We start from the raw sequence: 19,693 nt of genomic DNA on the forward strand, positions 1-19,693 counted from the left end.
TCCCTGTGTGGCTGCCTGTTGGAGTCTTACTCATGGTTCAAATCCTATCCAGCTCTATAAAAATCACCTCTGATCTCATTCCCCAATCCTACAACCAAACAGAACCAATAGCTACCCCTATACACTACTGCTCTATCTCACATACTTCATCTATCCATGAATCACACTTACTTTTAATGATTTCTTGTATCAATTCTGCCCCCCTAATCACTATGCTCCTTCAGGCATAGGCACTAATCAGGCATAGACAATAACTTTTGTCTTTGTAAGTCTTGTGCCAAGCACAATGTCAGCCATATAACAGGTTTTGAAAAGACATTTGTTAAATATGCAAAGCATTATACAAAAATCAAATTTTCAGCATTGTCTATAAGTATCATTTGTAATAGAATGTGTATGGGTATATAACTCTTACAGGCCCAAGATCAGTGAGCCAATGTGAATGTTCAGAAGTATGTGAATATCCAAAGTAGATTTTCAAAAGCAGGCCTTAAAACCAGAAAATTAAAATTACTTAACACCAAAGAATTGCACAAGGACAAACTCCGATGGAAGAGAACTTAAACAACATAAGAACATGTTCCCCTTCTGTCCGTGCCATAGTCAAAAGCAACTACAGACACACTCCATGGAAGGAGGCAAAGATAAAACATTAAAAATTTAAAACACATGCTTGCAAGGATAGATTCCTTGCACAGTAAACTTTCACAGTAAACTGGTGAATTTAGGGCATAACGGCAATTGTTACGTGCAATGGTTGTGTAGTTATTGCTAAAGAAATCTCAGACATCCTAACTGTGACTTACTCTGGGTAGGTGTTACCTAGGGTAGAAAGTTTACTCCAATGGGACAGAGAAGTAGTTTTAGTGACACTCAGGAGTTTCATAAAAACAGGAATTTAGTCTCACTCAATCCCAACGTCAACAGTTAAGTGATCTTTTTGCCATAGACTGACCATCTGTAAACTTTGCTTGTGCCAAAAATAGTCTTACAAATATTCAATATTTCTTCTAATCTCCCTTTTAATAAGCATTAGTATAATTTTCAGCTGCTCATGAAATTATTTCGTTTGACTCTTAGTAATTTTGCTTCCGCTAAAATTAATTGTGCCCAGTAAATGTAATAATAGAATATCCGTACATCATACAAAAATAAACCTTTCTCCTATAGATAGGAAAGGTAGATTTTTGGAGAAAGTGCTAATCAGATGATGCCTCATTTTGGAATGTCCTCCCTAGGCAAACATCTAGTGCTTAGCTGTATGAACTCACTATCTTTATCCCCCACCCACTCACTTTCTCCCACAGTTTCTAATCTGGCTTCTGCAGCAGCACCCCATAAGGACTGCTTTTGTAAAAATTATCAATGACAATGATGTTCGTCTTTATGTTCTCATCTTACTTGATCTCCTAGCACTTTTTAATACAGGCAATATCTCTTTCTATCTCTCTCTTTCTCTATCTATCTATCTATCTATCTATCTACCTATCTATCCATCTCTCTAATTCTCTATTTCACTCTCTTGGTTTCAGCAGCATCACCACCTGCCTCTTCTCAGTCTCCTTGGCCAACTCATCCTCCTTTGTTCAACTTCTAAGTATTAGACCACACAGAGCAGCATCACGGGTCTACTTCTTTGTGTACACACTCTTCCTAGGAAATCTCATTAAGATCATGGTTTGAATACCAGCAATATGCCAAAGACTCTAGTCTATATCTTCAGCCTCAACCTCATTGCAGATCCCCAAACTTATACATTCAATTGCCTAAGTTGACATCTCACTTAGGATGTCTAATAGGCATCTCAACCTTAACATGGTTAAAACAGAACTCTGGTTCCCCTAAACTGATTGTCCTCTATATTCCCCATCCCAGGAAAGGGCATCACCACTCAAGCCTCAAATCTGGGAATTATCCTTATCACCATCTTGCTCTCACTCCCTACTATATCCATTCCATTGTTGTCTTAGCAATTCAATCTCCTTTTAAATAGATCTCAAATCTGTAAATAGTATTTTCATCTCCACTACCAACTTGGTCTAATCACCTCTATCTGTTGGATTGGCTGTTGCAATAGCTTACAAATTAATGTTATCTCTTCTACGACTCCTGCTATCCTGGAATCCATCCTCTACGCAAGAGCCAAGAGATATTAACAGATTATAAAGATTATTTAGAATCTTTCCAACATCTTTCCGTCATACCTAGAATCCAAGGTCCTCACCATGACTTACAGAGATGTGATCTGGAACTTAACTCTCTCTTGGACCACATTTCATACCACTTTCCCTTTGCCCATTAAACTCCAGCTACCTTGTCTTTCTCCAACAGAAAATTCATTCCTACCTTATGGCTTTGTCATTGTTACACCCTCTGCCTGGAATGTTCTTCCCCTTTTTTCACATGATTAGCTGCTGCTTATCATTTGTATCTCAGGAAACTCTCCTCATTCCTATTCCAGTGTCCACCCAGTCACTCACATTCTTACTCACTATCTTACTTCTCTGCCTAGTACTTGTTACTATCTGATATTTTTCTTGTTTATTTGGTGATACAGTGTTTGTCAGTTTCCACCAACGTGTAAGCTCCAAGAAAGCAGATACCATGCCCATATTGTGAACTGCTCTATCCCCAGCACTTAACAGAGCTCAGCACATAGGTATTCGAAAGGTATTTGTTGAAAGAATGAAGAGCAGGCACTCAAAAATATCTGCTGCATTGAGATAGAACGGAAAGGAGCACACAATTTAAAAGCCATTGGTCCAGTCCATCAATTCTTTGTGTCGTTACAGAGTTTTTGCCCCCATCTGTCTACATTCGGCAGTATAGCATTTGAATGGAGAGGAGTCAAAGGGGGTTGAAGAGAAGGAAGATTGCAGTACAACCTACACAAGGATCAACAAATTATGCTCTGTGTAGTGGGTAAAATAATAGCCCCCAAACATGTCCACGTCCTAACGCTCAGAAACCGTGAGCATGTTACATTACAAGGCAAAGGTGAATTAAGGTTGCAGACGGAATTAAGATTGCTAATCAATTGACCTTGAGATGGGGAGATTATCTTGGATTATTCACATGGACTCAATCACAAAGGACTTTTGTGATTATAGAGGAGGAAGAGAGAGGCAGGAAATCAGCGTCAGAGCGATGCTGGGTGAGGAAGACTTGACTGGCCATTTCTGGCTTTGAAGATGGAATGGGGCCATAACCCAGGGAATTATAGACAACCTCTAAAAACTGGAAGGGAGAAGGACACAAATTCTCCCCTTAGAGCTCCTAGAAGGAACAAAGCCTTCCCAGTACCTCGATTTCAGCACCATTTTTGGAATTCTGACCTTCAGAACTGTAGATAATGAATTTGTATGTGGTTTTAAGCCACCAAGTTTGCGGTAATTTGTTACAGCAGCAGTAGGAAACTAATACACCATGTGTCCAAAAATCATGGTCTAGAGAGAATATCAGGGCAGCAGCCACGGCAAACCCCCTTTCTGACTCCTGCAGACACCTGCAGGGCCAGGGCAGACAGCTCAGACTCCCTCTGCTCCTCCTGCTCTGAAGGCAGTGGTCAGAAAATCTCCCACGAGTCCACTGCCTTTTGTTTTCCTTCTCTGCTATTACTTCTCTTTCTCCCCTACAAGGTGCAAATTCCACCACCACCCGCAGACACCCACACATCTGCCAGAAGAAAAGGGATTCAATTTTTTTTAAGTCTTCCCAAACCCTTAAACCTTTGTAATAAAAGCCATTCACTAACAAACTAAGAGCAAGGATAAATTTGATATACAATACTGCTCTCATTCAATTACTACACTAAGGATCAAATTCAATGCTTGAATGCACGCTGCATCCAAATTCAGCTCTAATCTTTATTCTTTGAATCATGAATAGACATTTTAGTGTATATTACACAGTAAAGCAATAGCAAACACTCTAGTAAAACTAAAAATGCTCCTCAATTATTTTTCACTTATCCCTTATGAATTTTATTGCTTTAAAAATGAAAGCAGAGCTGCTGAGGTAGGGCAGTCATATCATTACTGTGTAGTTCGTAATAAATAGGAATCTGTTTCCCCTACAGGAATGGGAAACAAATGTTTGTGCTTTTTCAGCCTCTCCACAACTAGAACAGCTGAAATGAAAGCATTTCCTAGTTTCAGTGCATCGGTATTTCAGTTGCATAACATTGTAATACTTTAATGTTTGCAAGCAAGGAAAGTTACCAAATAATTAATGAATGATATATTCATGTAACTGATGATAATCAGTATTTAAGCCCAACAATCTTGTTTAAAGGATACTTTCTCACCAAAATTATTAAAAATTATTTTTAAATAGTATTATAAACCATATTTTAGTATGTTCAGTGTTTAAAACTGATTGAAACTCATTAGGGTAAATAAGAAAAAAAATAACAGAATAATGCCCAGTTTTGAATAGTTTATGGAAATGTTAGATATCTATTAAGTGGAAGCCCGATATGTCAGCAAGAAAATTTAAAGTGATTATAAACATTTTTCTTTGATTTACTATTGAGACTGCCTCAGTAAAATGTTAAGTTAGGGGGCTGGCCCTGTGGCCAAATGGTTTAAGTTTGTGCACCCCGCCTTGGAAGCCCAGGGTTTCGCTGGTTCAGATCCTGGGTGTGGACCTAGCACCACTCATCAGGCCATGCTGAGGTGGTGTCCCACATTGCAGAGCCAGAAGGACCTACAACTAGAATATACAACTATGTACTGGGGCTTCAGGGAGAAGAAAAAAAAAAGGAAGATTGGCAACAAATGTTAGCTCAGCTGCTAATCTTTAAAAAAAAAAAATGTTGAAAACAAAATGTTAATTTTAAAATGTAGCTCATTAAACCTAGTAGATTACTGAGAAAAATGTGGGACACAAGTATTTATGGCTTTCAGTATATAAGATAATATTCTAAGAAGAAAAAATATATCAATCTATTTACAAGGAAAATCATGTACTTATTACATGTCACATCAGTTACCAGAGGCAGAATTAAAGTAAAATTGGTAAGAAGGTGATATACAAATGATTTTAATTAGGTAATGTTAATGTCAACTACAATCATAGGTGAAATAAATTGAATTTCTAATAAAACTCTTCATAGATACAGATTGTTGCCATCACAACATCTTACTGAAATTTAAAGAGGGCACTTCCAGAAAGCTGACCTGGTCTACAGCAGTCTTTATGGAGTTTAGCAAGTAGTGAGGTAGAGAGGAAGAGCAGATGCACATGTAATAACACTTCCTTAGGAGAGGATATTGGCCAACACTCCTTTGATCTTTGTTACAACTTGTACAATATCCCTCGTCACACCACTCCTCTGAATTAATGTATATTATCATCAGGAAGAAAACAAAAACTAATCAAATAACAGCGAATGCTCTGAGCGCATCTAATTTAGTGCAGCCATATAATCCAAACGTTTTTTAATCACTAATCTTCTTCATGTGTTTTTATTATGTCCCATAAACTCAAATGGAAACTCTTTACAGAAACAAGAATATCATAAGTGATACTTTTCTTTGGCAATTTAGAATATTACATGAAAATAACCTTATCCATTCACTTAAGTAGGGTGAGTTTTCTTAACTGCAGTTTGAAATATTTGCCTTCTTTCTATTCCCTGACTCCCACTCCAGGGTATTAAACATCATCTGTTAAGCAATTGATGTTTAAATTTGACTATTAACTCTTTTCATAGACTTGATCTTAACCATCAGGGTTATTTTACCTTGACTTTAAATGGGTGTAATAAAATTTTCTAAGTGTAAACAGAAAGGAAAAGTAGGATTATTATCATTGATTTCCCCAGATCACGGGTAATTTTGTTCTTATCCCTACATTTCTATTTTATTCTTTTCAGACACAAATGTTTTAGATTTTCATCAAAATCAGAACCATTCAGAGTACAGACAATAAAGCACACATTTACAATATGTAAAATTCATGATCCTTAATTATTTTATAATCTATATAAATTTTGATATAATTTCTAAAGTCTGTATCAGATACATGGGACTGAGAATAATAAAGTACTTCTGAGTAGATTTACCTAACCCAGAAGAATATATAGCTTTACTTTTGCATTCTAATTTTGTAAACTTAGAAAAATTATACTGCAAATTAGTTTTGGTTTATCAGAATAATTGAATTGTTCCTCTAGTGACTTAGCATTACTTAATAAGTGGCCTAAAATTCACGATTCCTGTTCTTAATTCTGGCTAGTCCAACCACTTCCAAATGACCTTGTGTATTCCAGTGTATAAAAGAGCTAGTCATACTTAAACTACTTCTCTACTCTAGAAAATGTATCATGATAACGAACAGAGTACTTGCATATAACAGAAATACGTAGTACTCAAGTTCCGCAACTTTTTGTTCATTCATTCATTCATTATGCCAATATTCACGGAACCTCCTCATGCTCAAGCGTGTGCTGGACATCAGTCATAGAAAGATGAACAAGGCACTGGCCTCAGGATGCTTATTGTCTACTGGAGAATTTAAATGGAAAAATCCACAGCAGAGAATGATAAGTGCTACACAGGCTGTTAAGAGTGCATAGAACTAGGAAAGGGTAATGGGGTAGGGGAGTCAGTCAAGGAAGGCTTCTGAGTGAGAGACAGAAGCTGCAAATCGAAAGAGGAACAGAATTAGTCATTGACGAGCAGAGGAAGGGCCTTCTAGATCAGTATATGGGAAGACTTGGAGGCATTGGAACACATAGTGTATTCCAAGAACTGCAGTCAGATAAGCACGGCTGCAGCAAGGTTGCAGGGCTGGGGAGTGGCGGGTGAGGCAGGGAATGGTTCAGGAAACCTTGTCTGAGAGAACCAAGAATTTGAACTTGATCCTGAAGATGATGAAGAGCAACTGAAGGACTTTAAGCAGGGAAAGGGGAACACAGAGCTGGGGGGCGTCCTGGAAAGAGGGCTGCCTAGATGAAAGGGGGTGAGGATTCATGGCAGGCTGTGCGTAGATGGGAAGATATGGAAGGTATTACTCAAGGCCCTCCAGGATGATACTGCTGAGGCAGAGATACCAGGTCAGAGTGAGAAGACTAGCTGAGATTGTAGAAAGGAAAGCCTAGAATGAGGGTCAGACTGAAGCAACAAAAGGCTGGTAGCCTGGGGAGTTTAAAGAAATGGAATGGGAGGGGTGGGCAGCCCAGTGGCTTAGTGGTTAAGTTTGCATGCTCCGCTTAGGTGGCCCAGGGTTCACTGGTTCAGATCCTGGGTGCGGACCTACACACCACTCATCAGGGCATGCTGTGGTGGTATCCCACATAGAAGAACTAGAAGCACTTACAACTAGGATATACAACTATGTACTGGGGCTTTGGGGAGAAAAAACAAAAAAGTGGAAGATTGGCAACAAATGTTAGATCAAGGCCAATCTTCCTCACCAATAAAAAAAGAAATGGAATGGGAAATAAAGCATGGAACGACGGGTTATGAGACTGTGAAGCACAAGAGTCCACATGCAGCACCCGTTGTGAGTGGGACAGGCACTGCTCTCTGGATTGTGGCACGACACAAGACATTGCAGGTCCTGAAAGAAGGCAATGGCAGTGAGATGGATAGGAGGGGACACAAGAGACACTTAAAAGTTGTACTGATAGGACTCCACAACTGCCTGATTGTGGGAGTGAGAGAGATGAAAGAGTCGAGGGGAGACTCTAAGATTCTTATGGCGGGGGTGTCTAAGTGAGTAGGAGTGCTATTGATAGAGCCATGGGAAGGAAGGGAACGCAGTGGTGAGAAGGGAGATGTTGAGTTCTGATTCTGATATCTCGGTTTGAGTCCCCCATTAAGCATATTGATAGAAATGTCCAGGGTGGTTGGAAATTAAGTCTGTTACTAGAAATAAAGTTCTAGGATGAGAAAATATATTTGGGAACTGTCAGAATAGGGTTGGTAAATAAAGTCATGGGTCCAGATGAGAACTTGGAATGAGAAGAGAAAATGGCTAGGGACAGAATTCTAGGAAACAATATTTAAGGGATGGGTAGAAGAGAAACTCACAAAGATTTAAAAGAAACAGCAAAAGGTACAAGAAAAAATAGAAGAGTGAGCTGTCGAGGAAGCCATGGGAAAAGTGGAAGTCAACAACAAATGAGTAATCATTATTAAAAAGTATCCTCCAGTTTTGGCATCTTAATGATCTGGTCACCCAGGTGACAGCGATTTCAGTGGAGCATGAAAATCAGGTTATATTGGGGTGTAGTACAAAAGAGTGATGAGGGCCAGCCCTGGTTGCCTAGTGGTTAAGGCCAGCATGCTCCGCTTCAGCAGCCCAGTTTGGCTCCCAGGCACGGACCTACAGAACTCATCTGTCAGCAGCCATGCTGTGGCAGTGGCTTGCATACAAAAAGAGGAAGATTGGCAGCAGCTGTTAGCTCAGGGCAAATCTTCCTCAGCAAAAATAAAAATAAAAGAGTGATGAGGAAGTAAAGTCAGGCAGTGTAGACGACTCAAGATGACTGGCTATGAAGTGGAGAAGAGAGACCATAGCCCTGTAAAACCTAACTCAGAAGCCTGAGACCACAGAGGTATTAAGGGCTGAAAGGGGGTTAAATCCCAACTCTTCTGGCTCCAGCCTTCCAATTAATTTGTCACACATGTCGGCACCATAAAGCTGTTGCCAAACCTATATCCATAATGCACAAACATGTCTAATGAAACTGAAGCATTCTTGCAGAAACTCAAACAATGCCCATTCACTCACGGCCAAGAGAACCATCTTCATCTTGATGATATAAATCTAACTAGAACCGTATTTCATGAAAATGCCAATCATTCTTGCTATACAGACATTTATTGGAGTTTGAACCTTAGCTAAAACACCTAAATGAATTACAACATGGTACTCTGGCTGCCAGGAGTAGGGCACTAGGAGTAGATAGAGCAAGAAGGAGAGAAACCTACACAGCAGACCCACCCCAGGAAACAAGGCACCTTCAACTCACTCACCTGAGTGAAAGCATTCTATTGGTATGGTCATTAACAGTCATTTCAGAGAAAGAAATAAAAGACTCCTTAGTTCCAGAAGACTACTAAGAATTCACGCAAGGAATCTCTAAAAAACCAAAGGCAAAAGACAAACCAGGACTGTAAATTTTCAAAATCTATCTTCAGTTGATAAACTTGAGGTAGAATACTGAAATACGTCTCTAAATATTTGTTTCCAAATTAGAGGTACAGTATATACTTAAGGGATTAAATAGCTAGATTGAATATGAAAATAAAAATGGACCGAATGTGCATTTTCAAAAGTTGGTTATTAATCCCAATTATTATTAAAGTACAGATTTGCTTATCTAAGGCTCCAACATTTGCTTTCAACCACTAGTACTAATATGCTTTCAAATAGTGTCCTGTGGTTCCATACTGTAGTGGTTAGCATGTCTGCTTTACATGCAGAAGGTCCTGGGTTCGAACCCCAGTGGAATCACAAGGCAGAAATTAAGTCTCTGAGGGATATGAAAATAATATACTAAACAAGGCCAATACTACTGTAAGTAGAAAGCAAGCATCACCATGAAACGACTCTGGTCCTCACGCAGAGCAAAGGGACATGCAGTGCAAATCAGTCCAATTCAGTCATCCTGAATAAAGGGATTGGATAACTTTTCATCTAATCTAATCGGTACAGGTAATGTGCCTGAATAGCTCATTAAATCTGAGTGAGGGCATTTTCAACGTAACTGTTTCAGCAAGTACATTTCTATTTGCTTTAGACAATCAAAGGGAGATCTCTTGAATGTTTAGCATTTCAAGTGTTTCTATCTGTTCCATGGTAATTTTTGAAGAGGATGATAAATTTTTATCAGAGTTGATGCCTTGCTAAAGATATAACTCAGCTTTCATTGATGGTTAATCTTCCATCTTAACATAAAATGGGAAGTTACAATGTCTTCAATTTAGCATATCTTTGACTATGCATGAAGTCTACAATTCAAGGAATTGCTATCAATAAATGGTAGATAAAAACAAATTTTTGCCTAAGATCTTTTTCTCTGAAATGTCTACTCTTTTACAAATTTTATTTTAAACAGCCTGAGATAAATCCATTTAAATGAATCTATTGAACTCCATTGTAAGATGATTATCTAACCATATATATTCCTATATATCAGCAATTGATATAACGTGACTATATATCAATTTAGTACCAAATCTGAGAGAATCAAATAAACAAAATGTCAAGCCATCACTGTGAAAAGACATCCCAGTAGCCTCAGTTAGTGATGAGAAATGTGCAAATTAGCTATAAAATAGTGCTATTTATTATGAAACTATCAAAACAAATCAGTCAGCACCTTGCTCACTTTGATTTAACGTTGCTCCACTAACAGGTACTGACTGAGCATCCCCCAGATTCTGTGCTCTTTCCATTTAGCGTTATGACTTAGGGATTTCGTCAGTATCTACAACATAAATCTATGTATGCTGTATTTTTGTAAAGATAGAAGACATTCTTCTCTCACATTTTAACCTATCATTGAAGTTCATCATCTAAAAGCTTCATTCCAAAAGGAATAATTCTGACTAATGGTATCTTTCAGTTATCCTTGTTTCTTTCTAAATCGATAAATGAGAAATACCAATAATCTACTTGTTTTAATTATGGGAAGGGGGCAAAAATAATCTTTCATTGGATTTTTCATTACACTGTAATTTTTAAGTGTAATTCCATTGCATTGTGTGGTATGAATTAATTTTCATTGGTTATTATAAAATTTCACATGCTTTCAGTCAAGATAGAAGACAAATATTAGTAAACCAAAGAAAATATCTATTTTAGAATAAGTGGAAATGCTTATTGTTCAGTCAAGAAATATTTTTCCCCAGCATTTATCTAGAGTCAAATGTAAATTACTAATAGTTACAATATTAATGATCATTAGCTAATACTTATTGGATGCTTATTATATGACAAATATCATTCTAAGTATATTACATGTATTAACTCATTTAATGCCCATAATAACTTTACGAGATAATTACCAATGTTACCTGCATTTTATATATGAAAACAGAGGTACTCTGAAGTTCATAGATAGCAAGTGGTGGAAGCAGGATTCAGATCTACTAATCTGACACCAGAGTTCACATTTTTAATGACTTTACCATGCTTTTAATGGCAGGTTTCTTAATCCTCCAGTCATGACTCATTAGTGGATTGTGACATCAATTTAATGGCTTACAACTAGTGTTTTTTAAAAGGCAAAAGATTTATATGATCTGAAGAGAAACCAGAGTATATACAACTAGTGTTTTTTAAATAAAATACAAAAAAAATAAAAAATAGATTATGGTGCTAGAGTCAGCTTCACGGGCATGTGTCCTGTGCAGCCATAAAGGGCCCCACTCTAAGAAGGGCCCCCCATTTGGCTTAATGTTCTGCTATCATCATCTTGAAATTCTTAATAATTTTATCTTTGAACTTGTTTTTTGTAAATGAACTTCAATGCAACAAGGGGGAGCATGTTCATGAGAAAAGGATACACGTACAATAAGCATGCCCATGGTTCCCTGCCACCCATTCGCATATAGTATTTGCGATGCCCCATAAGCACAGAATTCAGGTGGACCTACAATGTGTGGGAGTTCGTCCAGACTCAAAGTGAGTACAAGACAAGCATGTAATGTCTGTGTCAGAATAAGGGGTAGTGAGCGGCTGGCTGCCTTAGAGGCCACACTTTCCATTAATACCAGAACTCGCTTTCAAGGAAGAGAGCAGGCAATGGCATTCTAAGAAGTAAGAAAGACCAAAGATAAATTATTCCTACTCTTTCTTACTTGCGTTACTTCCCTGTAGTAGACACTTCTGCTGAAAGTGATAATGACACAGGAGGAAAGGGAAACATAAGGCAATCTTGGATAGAATGGTTCCTTCCCCTTTCGGTCCTCCTTACTCATCAACATGCCTAAGATAGAGAGTGTTGGTAGGATGTGTGCATATTGAGAAGTGAAATAAACAGTTGAGTTCATTTTAGACAGTATTTCCATTCTTCTGATAAGAACAAAATGTAAATGCAGGCATGAGGTAAGAAACACAAATTGTGTAATTTTGGTGATTCCACGCATGAGTTAAACGCTCTTATATTTTGCATTTAAAACAAGCGTTGCACATTATAAAGATAAATGGTAAAATACATCTTAACAAATTCCTAAGCTGGGGACAGCCCAGTGGGGTAGTGGTTAAGTTTGCGTGCTCAGCTTCGGTGGCCCGGGGTTCGCAGGTTCAGATGCCGGGCGTGGACCTATGTACTGCTTATCAAGCCATGCTGTGGCAGGCGTCCCACATATAAAATAGAGGAATATGGGCATGGATGTTAGCTCAGGGTCAATCTTCCCCAGCAAAAAGAGGATTATTGGCAGTGGATGTTAGCTCAGGGCTAATCTTCCTCACCAAAAAAAAAAAAAAAAACAGAAAAAAGGAAAAAAATAATTTCTTAATTTAATTTTTCTTTACTTAGAATGACAATAACAGCAAATAAAAACCACCATGACAAATCGAGAGAGAGAAACCATGGAAGAAAGGAAAAAGTATATATTTAAGTACGTTTAACAGCACTTTTTTCCTGCTTTTTGAACAAAAGGTCCCACGTCTTCATTTTGCACCAGACCCTGCCAATTATATAGTCAACCCTACGCAGGACACATAGTAAAGGCAACTATTGTTTCACAGAACTGTTATTTTATGAAACAAATACTCATAAACATATGTGGGTGAACTGGCTCATGATATAAATTTTTTTATAGAATAGGTCACAGAAAGTTGAAAAACTGCTTCACTACACTGGAGACAATCAATGGCATAAAAATCCTCTCTCCTTGCCATCCTGAAAGATAAGTCACTTAAGAAGGGCAGCAGTTATCTGAATTCCCACTCCCTGTTGTGTTCCATGCTGAGTCTAAGCTCCTTTGCTCAATTTCTAAAGACCATCATAATTTGACCTAACTCCCACTTTCCAACAATTTGTCCCACAGCTCTGCGACCCAGGGGAGGTGGGATGGCTCCTACTTCTCTCTCCTCCCTTCCTCTGACCCCTTGAACTCAACCAACTCCTGCTCATCTCTCACCTTGCCACCTCTGCTGAAGCAATCTCCTCACCGCCACAATGCCTGTCCATTCTTCCAGTCAAGATGCAACTCAAGGGCCATCTCCCCAGAAGTCTTTCACTTCTCAGAAATTTTTAGACTTACTCTCTGTATCCTATCAGTACCACATTATAGAAAGTTTAGATATTGACACAGAGAGGCTATGAGATTGTTTCACAGTCACTTCTCCCAAAGCCTATGACATACAACATGGCTGGGCTCCACACAGCACCCAAGCTGGAGCTAGGAGAAGGAGAAGGGATCTAGATTTTTTGAATGCCTACTATGTGCGGAGCACTATGCTAAGCATGCTCCTCACCATTTCCCTGCAAAGCAGGTGCTTTTATCCGACTTTATGGATAAAGAACCTGAGGTTTATATAACTTGCTCAAGGTTGCACAGAGCCAGGACCAAGCTTTTCCCACCATGATGCCTTTTAAATGATACCCAGCCTGGAAGAAGCTTGGAGGAAGCATCAGTGCTACTAAGGTAATTAACTGCAATTTACACCAATTAGACCAGACCTGAACAAATGTTTTAAGAGTCACAGGGGAGAGCTATTTTACTTGTGAATATTCAGGCTGCATCCTAAGTTCTGGATGAGAAGAAACAAATTCAAAAGTTAAAAATGGAAATAGCGGGCCTGGGTGGGGAGGTGGAGGGGTGTGTGGGGGAGGGTAAGTAGTTTTGAGATCACTTCAAGAAAACAACCAAGAAAAAGAGAATATTCTTAAAAATAAATCAAAATTGTAGGACAGTGTAAAAAATTCAGCTTTGCAGGAACAATAGAGAACAGAAAGCTATCAATTAAACTTGGGGTAACTCAGGCACAGAGCACAAGGCTTCATGTCTGAGTCTGGTGTGTGCCTTGCAGGGAACTGGAGAAAGAAAAGATTTGCGTCTGTTTTTTGCTTAGGAAATTTGAGGACTCCATCTGCAAGCTTTTCTTTAAAAATTTTAACCTATTATTGAATCTTCTAACCATCTTTTAAGATAATTCTTCTTCCAGATGAAAGAAAAAAATTATATTTTTTCTTAACTTAGGGTTTAACTGTTGGAATCCTTCCATAAAAGGCATAATTGCCAAAATAACCACAGGTTTAATACCTGATTATATCAGAAATCCCGGTGGAAATAAAAATGTTAATGTGAGATATGAGTGTAACATGCGCTAATGCACAGTATGAGAACATCCATAACAATTTTATTCTTAGCTCAAAAGTGAAAAGCAAGAGATTTAATTTCAGGGTAAAGAAATTCTGAAAAAATATCTGTTTTCCTCAGATGTTCCTAAAACTTATGTATATTCTTTTTCATTGAAAGAAGAGTTAAAAATAAGAAGGGAGTAATGAGTTGAGCTACAGACATGATAATAATAGCAATATATCCCTAAGGCAGTAGAATAAACTAGAACACAAAAACAATCAAAAAATGAGTAACTGTTTAAATATGAAGTCACAAAGTTTTATCATAAAACTATTTTTATTTCCAATCATATTTGCTTATTTGAATATACTTTCCCTTTTTTGGGCAAAAGCTTAACTTTTATTGAAAAATTAGACTGATTAAAGTATATATTTTCACTTGGGTATGTGTGTATAAAAAAATCAATTTACTCCTCTTCAAAAAGTCAGTGGCCAAATGCATTTAGCATCCATTAATGAATTTCACAGCTGGGTTGAAATGGAATCTGGAAAACCTATATCAGAAAACTTTTGGGAAAAGATTTTAAGAAGGAGTTCATAATATCATTGAAACTGTGTCTAACAGAATTGATTTCATTATGAATGCTATTCTAAGAATATTCATACAGTCCAGTTTTACATTTAAACATACCATGTGTTATTCTTAAATACATTTTAAGCTGCACATTTTAAAACTAGATGATGAAACCATATGTAACAGTCTTGCATGGTCACAAAGGATGAAGAGGAAAGGCTGGCATTTCTGCACATGCGTGAGCAGGCGGGCTAACTCTACACCAACACAGAGAGCGCTTCATTGTTCCGCTTGAATCGGCAACCACAAACCTGTCTTTCGTGTATCAGGGATCCCCTCTCACTTTCCCAACTTATTTATATTACAAGATTCTTGCAGGTTGCAACAATTTTACCCTAATGTTGGAAAAGCCTTTGAACTGTCAGAGATAGTACACACTGGCAAATTAATAACTGAATAAATAAATGCACGATATACGACAGACAACCCTCAAAAGAAATTTCTGTGTGAAGCAAACAATCCAGGTAAATGTTTTGCACATCTGACTTACTTTCTTGAATTTATTAGCCTGCAAAAAGAAGCCATAAACTGCACTGCACAGGAATCATGCAAACCAGGCTTTTTATAAATCATCCTGTGTCTGAGGATTGGCAACTAGACAATAGTTACCATACTTGCCTATGTAACCACCCAACTGGCACCTCCAAATAAAAACAAAATTGAGGGGCTGACCCCGTGGCCGAGTGGTTAAGTCCGCATGCTCTGCTTCGGGGCCCAGGGTTTTGCTGGTTTGGATCCTGAGCACAGACATGACACAGCTCATCAAGCCATGCTGAGGCGGCATCCCACATAGTAGAACTAGAAGGATCTACAGCTAGAATATACAACTATGTACTGGGGGGCTTTGGGGAGAAGAAGAAGAAGGAAAAAAAGGAAGATTGGCAACAGATGTTAGCTCAGATGCCAACGTAAAAAAAAAAAAAAAAGACCAGTCAAGACACCAGCATTTTTAAAACAACAAACAAAAATTGAGAGAAAATCATGAAAACTACTATTCGTTTGAAAGGGTTTAAGAGCAAAAACTGTTCTTAAACTTCACTCTACCGAGCTTTCCCAAAAGTGGGAAATAAAAGTGAGAAGTTGCTTTCTGTAAAGCATTAAATGACCTTGACCTTCCTCTTAATGCAGAGGATTGAGAGAATATGAATCATCTGCAGCTATCCACTCAGCACTCAGATTCCCATCAACCCTCTCAGGAAAGAGAAAAAGAAAGTGTGGGAAGGTTTCTTCCCAACAGGTAGAAGCAGCGTGGAATGGCATCACTGGGGTTCACTGGGAATGGGCTGGAGATCCAGCTTTACGGCGCATAAGCACTTCCACTGGTTTGTCCGTTCATTCATTTGTTCACAGCCTGAGCACCAGCTCTGTATCAGCTGCTGCGGCTGCTCTTTAGGTGCTGAGGATACAAAGGATAAGACAGTCCTTGCCCTCCAGGGAAATGGCAACGTATGCAAATCAGCACAGCAGGTGTTTTAGAGGTCTGAGAGACACCTGCTTGGGGTAGGATGGTGCACAGAGAAGAGCAAGGAAGAGATGACGTGGAAGCTGGTGTGGAAGAAAGAGCAGCATGAGCAAGGCCAGGCAAATTATAAAGCCCACTAGGTCAGATTTGCTGGAGGAACTGCCCAGGGTGCCTTATGGGTGAAGCATTGGAAGTAAAGGGTCAGGGTGGTGAGAGAGAAGCCTGGCAGGGTAGGTTGGGGCTAGCTGGGGGAAGAAGCTTTGTAAGCCAAGGGGTTTGGTCATGTAAACGGGAGCCCCTGGCAGGGTTTTAAGCAAAGGAGGAACATGCTGAGATTTGAGTTTTAGAAAGACCACTCTGGAAGCAGTTTAGATTTGAGCTATCCTGGGGAAAAGTGGGAGGCAGGAGAGCCCAGGGGGTGCATCAGTGTGTTGGCCTGGGATGTCAGGGGGCAAACCCTGAGACTTCAACATCTAAGGAGAGGCAGAATAAACAAGAAGGGTCAATGAAGAAGGCTGAAAGACACAGAGAGTAGGAGGAGCGCCAAAGAGGGCTGTGGAAGTTATCAACAGAGAGATTTAAAAAGAAAAGAATGATCAAAAGAGTTCAAAAACAATAATACTTTATTATGCTTGCTTTGTACCAGGCACTTTGCATATATTAACTCAATTAACACTCATATGACTGTGATGATAACAATAATACTATTATGATCTCATTTTATAATTGAGGAACTCGAAGCAGAGATCATTTAAGTAACTTGTCCAAGATTACACAAGTGTTAAGTGACAGAGCCACCTACATGGGGCAAAGAGGTCAAGTAAGATGAAGCTGTCAAGAGACTATTGGATTTAACCTTCCAGAAGTCAAGGGCAACCGGTGCCAGTGTGTTTTCATTGGAAAGTTGAGAACTGAAAAGCGATTCTAATATGATGAAGCGTGAATTACAGGTGAACAATTAGAGATACCAAGAGTAAGGTGTTCTTTCACAGAAGGCAATGAGATTTGCGTCTTTACTAATATGATCTGCTCAGTTCTCTTGAGCTGAAGATCTTGTGAGCCCGTCTCAAGAGTGTTGTCCTAAGGATGATGCAGCCATTCGCAATGACCTGACTCACCATACTTCCCTCAAGACTTCCCTCCTCCAGAAAGCTTGTCCTGGCCTCTCCGTTTGGTTTCTGCCATCCCTCTTCTGTGATCCCACAGCACCCTGGACCTGCCTCTGTCGGAGGCAGCACTTACCACCCACACTATAAAGACTCATTAACTCATCTAGCTGTGAGTATCTTGCTCATTATTGTACCTTTAGCTTCTAAGAGAGTTATGAAGACAATCAATAAAATAATAAATGTGTGGGTGAGTGTTTCTGCCTGATATGTGCTTAGAAATATTCCTCTTGGAGTCAAGTAGAAGAAGATAGAGAGAGTAATGAAAATGAAGACATTTATTTTAATTCATAAACATTTTCTGCTCTCAGGTCTCCTCCTCCAAATCGGGGGTCCCTTCCTTATGCAGATTTTTGTTAATGGTGGCTGAGTCTGTGCTGCAGCAAAAATTTGGAAATGCACAGCTGCTGTAAGACACTGGGTGCTCTTGTTAATTTTAAAAATGGAACTAAATGTTTGGACCATTTCAATTAGATATACAAAGATAATTCGGTTGTCAGTAAGTAATTCTTGAGCATCTGCTACATGCCGAACAACTTATTAGGTGTGTTCGATCTGGAACAGGAGCAGACACAAATGAACAAGTTTGTCCCTGATCTGGAAAAGCATGCAGGCTAACTGGATAAACATACATGCATGTAAATGTGTGTGCATATATATCCATCTACGAATATTTAAAGATAGATATTTATAGAGATCTGTAAATAGATAGATAGACCTATCCATATGAAGATGGATAGAAAGTTCATGAAGGAGCATTAAAAACTGAGTATTAACAAGACTACTAAGTCAGTCAACCATACTGAATATATTAACTGGCTCCTCTTCACAACCAGCCCCTAACACTAGTCAGTCAGATTGTTTAACACTTCATTAAATGGCATGGAACTTCCAACGTTGGCAGGTCCATGACTTACTTATATTCTACACATTCATAAACAAAGTCTTAGGAGTTTTGCCTGTGCAATCACACACACACATATGAATGCACATGTTCTGAGACTGTAGCTCTTCGGTAGGTCTGAAACTCCTTTTTCTTTTTTAACTTGACTACCTAATTCAACTTAAATAAACAATCCCAAAAAATCCTGGAATTGATTTCTTGCTTTAAAATCATGTGATCCCATTAATACCAGGGCAGTAAAAACATTATATGACACCAAATCAGAATGCAGCAAGTCTCTATACTCTTCTACATGTCATCGTGAAAAATTTACATCTAATATTTCAGCCACACATCTGTCTCCTACTGTTCCACTTTTTCTCACTTACAGTCTTAATCACAAATTAGTCAACAAGTATTTATTCTTTGTCACATGTGTGTTCAGCATTGTATAAGGACAAAAAGAATTTAACACAATGTTTGCCCATCAGTGGATGTGTATTCTAATCGGAAGTGAATATCTATTGATTGACAAACTTTCATTGATACCCACCCCCATCCTCCACTACCTAGGTATTATGCTAGCATTCAGGATACACAGATGAACAAAAGACATAGTCCTTGACCTCAAATAGATCATATTCACAATAAATAACATTGTATACAATAGATACCATAATAAAATTATGTACAAAGAGCTAACGGTAGCCTTAACAAGAGTGACTATTTCTGACTGAGGGCTCAAGGAAGATTTCACAGAGAAAATGAAATCTGAGCAAGCTCTTGCAAGGCATTCACAGGGTGGGACCATCCCTGTATGGGCATGAAAAATGAAGAGAAGAGCAGACCTGACAAGACACAAGCTATGTGAAAGAGGTAGGCTCCACTCTCGTGAGCCAGAAACTACCGAAGTTTCTAAGCTAGAGTCATGATCTTATCTGTGTTTCAGATGATAGTTTGTGACTGTCAAGAATAGATTAAAGGGGACCAAGCCTGGAGGCTGAGAACACCTGAGGTAGGACTGCTCATAGGTAGAGAGGATATGACCTAGGGCAATGGTAGTGGGGTCAGGAGGTGGAAACTGATTCCAGAGAGATGTTGGAAATAGACCAAACAGCATCCTGTAGGATGCAGCCAGGAAAAAACACAGCTGAAAGGCTACTCAGGTCTCTCACTTAGGCATCTGAGTAGAATATACTAGGAAGACATAATTGGAGGGGATCCAAAAAGAATGGGTTTAATTTAGAATCTTTTAAGTCGGAAAATCCTGTGACATCAG

General features: G+C 38.8%; 1 protein-coding gene and 1 non-coding gene across 3 annotated transcripts in view; one reads left to right on the forward strand and one right to left on the reverse strand.

Moving 5' to 3' along the window:
* Positions 1-19,693, reverse strand: part of DCDC2 (doublecortin domain containing 2) — a 175,181-nt gene that overhangs the window by 39,200 nt on the left and 116,288 nt on the right. The gene's annotated exons all lie outside the window — the stretch shown is intronic.
* TRNAV-UAC (transfer RNA valine (anticodon UAC)) lies at positions 9,396-9,468 on the forward strand. The gene has a single exon. It is a non-coding gene; the product is annotated as a tRNA-Val (tRNA).

This window comes from Equus caballus, chromosome 20 (genome assembly GCF_041296265.1).
Source record: "Equus caballus isolate H_3958 breed thoroughbred chromosome 20, TB-T2T, whole genome shotgun sequence".
In the NCBI taxonomy this organism is placed as follows: domain Eukaryota; kingdom Metazoa; phylum Chordata; class Mammalia; order Perissodactyla; family Equidae; genus Equus; species Equus caballus.